This window comes from Ammodytes marinus, assembly GCF_949987685.1.
Source record: "Ammodytes marinus genome assembly, chromosome: 4".
Classification (NCBI taxonomy): Eukaryota; Metazoa; Chordata; class Actinopteri; order Uranoscopiformes; family Ammodytidae; genus Ammodytes; species Ammodytes marinus.
The window spans coordinates 6,790,283-6,794,172 of record NC_137233.1 but is presented as its reverse complement, the minus strand read 5'-3'; positions in this window follow the sequence as shown (position 1 = coordinate 6,794,172).

The following is a 3,890-nucleotide window of genomic DNA, read 5'->3' as shown; positions in this document are numbered from 1 at the left end:
TTACAACAATGCAGCTGTATTTTAACACAGGAATGCATTTAAAATAATTAGAAATAAATACATTTGACAGTGGCCTCTAAAGTAATGTCACACGGGCAAAGAGATAAGAACATACTGAATGTTTATACAGTGGGGACAGGATCAAAGTCAAACATTCACACAGGCACATGTGGCTGCATATATACAGGCATCTGTATCCCCCCTCACCCCCTCTCACACAAATAGTGTCTGAGATCATGGCTCAAAATAATCTGGATTTAGCTGTACCCTGCAGCAAGTGTTTTTTTTTACCTTATTTGGCCTGAATAAAGCTGCTCTGCATGACCTGGACATGGATTTATTGCCCAAATTCCACATATCCATTTGTTGGGTGGCGGATAAAAAGTTTTGCTTTAGAAGCAGCAGCATTCACTATGTTTGAGGTGATGTCAGTGTTCTGAGTTCAAATGTTGTTCAGGTGTGTGTGTGTGTGTGTGTGTGTGTATGTGTGTATGTGTGTGTGTGTGTGTGTGTATGTATGTGTGTGTGTGTTTGTGTGTGTGTGTGTGTGTGTGTGTGTGTGTGTTAAATGAGCTGGTAGGAACCGCAGGTGAGCTGACAAGCCCTGCGTTCCACAGCTGTGCTAGTTTTTTTTTAATCATGTCCCTATGACCTGTGAGTGCAAACAGTGTTTCAGCTTCACAACAGCTGATTTTAACGCTTTTCCCCCTCTGTGGTTAAAGATGTGCACATAACTCTAATGCTTGGGTGGACTGAAAATGTACTCTTGACATATCTATAAAGTTGGTCTTTTAATCAAGACTAAACTGAATTTAAAAGAAGACTTAATATATAAAACTTATGATCTATTATCACTGTTTTTTTGTTTTTTGTAATTAGTATTTTATTGAGTTTTTATACACCACTGCTACAATGTAATAAACATTGTAGTCAACATTACAATTGACATATTACCAATTCTCCCTTAGTGATGTTACATTTTTTTAAAAGAAAATAAAGATTAAGCCAGAAGAGGTAATAAAAATCAGGTGGAAATAGTTAAATGAAAAAATAAAAATAAGAATAAAAATAAAAATAAAATCGAAAAATACATGGATCAATTTTACATTTTTACATTAAGCACCACTCTCTCATCCTGTAGCAATATACAGGTCCTTCTCATATAATTAGCATATTGTGATAAAGTTCAATATTTTCTGTAATGTACTGATAAACATTAGACTTTCATATATTTTAGATTCATTACACACAACTGAAGTAGTTCAAGCCTTTTATTGTTTTAATATTGATGATTTTGGCAAAAAAAGTAAAGAAAAACCAAAAATCCCTATCTCAAAAAATTAGCATATTTCATCCGACCAATAAAAGAAAAGTGTTTTTAATACAAAAAAGTCAACCTTCAAATAATTATGTTCAGTTATGCACTCAATACTTGGTCGGGAATCCTTTCCCAGGAATGACTGCTTCAATGCGGCGTGGCATGGAGGCAATCAGCCTGTGGCACTGCTGAGGTGTTATGGAGGCCCAGGATGCTTCGATAGCGGCCTTAAGCTCATCCACAGTGTTGGGTCTGGTGTCTCTCAACTTCCTCTTCACAATATCCCACATATTCTCTATGGGGTTCAGGTCAGGAGAGTTGGCAGGCCAATTGAGCACAGTAATACCATGGTCAGTAAACCATTTACCAGTGGTTTTGGCACTGTGAGCAGGTGCCAGGTCTTGTTGAAAAATTAAATCTTCATCTCCATAAAGCTTTTCAGCAGATGGAGGCATGAAGTGCTCCAAAATCTCCTGATAGCTAGCTGCATTGACCCTGCCTTTGATAAAACACAGTGGACCAACACCAGCAGCTGACATGGCACCCCAGACCATCACTGACTGTGGGTACTTGACACTGGACTTCAGGCATTTTGGCATTTCCTTCTCCCCAGTCTTCCTCCAGACTCTGGCACCTTGATTTCCGAATGACATGCAAAATTTGCTTTCATCCGAAAAAAGTACTTTGGACCACTGAGCAACAGTCCAGTGCTGCTTCTCTGTAGCCCAGGTCAGGCGCTTCTGCCGCTGTTTCTGGTTCAAAAGTGGCTTGACCTGGGGAATGCGGCACCTGTAGCCCATTTCCTGCACACGCCTGTGCACGGTGGCTCTGGATGTTTCTACTCCAGACTCAGTCCACTGCTTCCGCAGGTCCCCCAAGGTCTGGAATCGGCCCTTCTCCACAATCCTCCTCAGGGTCCGGTCACCTCTTCTGGTTGTGCAGCGTTTTCTGCCACACTTTTTCCTTCCCACAGACTTCCCACTGAGGTGCCTTGATACAGCACTCTGGGAACAGCCTATTCGCTCAGAAATTTCTTTCTGTGTCTTACCCTCTTGCTTGAGGGTGTCAATGATGGCCTTCTGGACAGCAGTCAGGTCGGCAGTCTTACCCATGATTGCGGTTTTGCGTAATGAACCAGGCTGGGAGTTTTTAAAAGCCTCAGGAATCTTTTGCAGGTGTTTAGAGTTAATTAGTTGATTCAGATGATTAGGTTAAGAGCTCGTTTAGAGTACCTTTTCATGATATGCTAATTTTTTGAGATAGGAATTTGGGGTTTTCATGAGCTGTATGCCAAAATCATCAGTATTAAAACAACAAAAGACCTGAAATATTTCAGTTGGTGTGCAAACAATGAATCTAAAATATATGAAAGTTCAATTATTATCATTACATTATGGAAAATAATCAACTTTATCACAATATGCTAATTATATGAGAAGGACCTGTATTGCACGTACTTTCCCCATTTCGCCACATACTGTTCAGCCCTGTCATTAATGTTGAAAGAGATTTTTTCGTAGAATACCACTTTTGCCTTATCACTGTTTTGTTAACCCAACTTTGTGTCCCTAACTTTTCTTTGTAATCGCTGCAGCACATCTGTGGTCATTTTAGCCCTAAATGTTGTCAGATGATGCAGTGACCATAACATAATGATTTGTTGAGCTGCTTTGGTTGAAAACTAACTTGAAATTGTTTAATTGAATTGAATTCATTGAACTAAACGTGGAAGGTGTGGAAGCGCCTTTATACATGTAGGAGACCGTGTGTCCATACTAGTACTAGACTGTTGGTGTGTGTGGCTTAGATTCAGAAACAACACAACATTAAGTAATAGCTTATGAGCTGGTTTTCTGGGTATTCAAGGAAAAAATTAAACACAAATACAATTTTGATATCAACAAAACATAGCTGATAGATTTAAGTTAGGTACCTTGATGTGTACTATTCCCGCATAGTGTTCAAGTACTAAAACATTCGCCCGTCACTTCTCTACTTTCCTACCCGTTTTAAAGTTTCCATTTTACAGGTATTAGCAAGTCTCCACACGATAAAACATGAACATCTCTCTCTCTCTCTCTCTCTCTCTCTCTACACTTCCGCTCCCTCCCCGCTCCCCCTCTCATTATGCTCTTGAAGTGGCGCGTTGCAGGAGAGAGTGCTGCTGCAACGCTTCTTTATGTAACTGTAAAAGAGAGCAGAGCGAGGGCGCAGAGTACAGTACAGTACCACTCAAAGTGGGAGGAAAAAGGCTCGCCTAAGTACTGCAGCATCAGGCCCAGCAGCAGGCAGCAGCAGTAGCCATAGCAGCTATTTACTGTAATCATCTGAGCCCATTAAAGGACAGAGCCACAGTGGAGGTCTCCGTGAAAGTAGCCAGACCTCCACTCCTTTTGTTTGTCAATGTCATGACCGTGTCAGGTGGGCATTTGTCCACGTGGGTTTCAGTTCTGTAAAAAAGATGTGTGAGAGCACGCAGCGAATTTCTTTTAAAGCTATAGTGCGTTACTTTTTCATATGAGTGAATGTCGGTTACATGTAAGCCATCGACAAATTAAGTTATCTTTTTTAG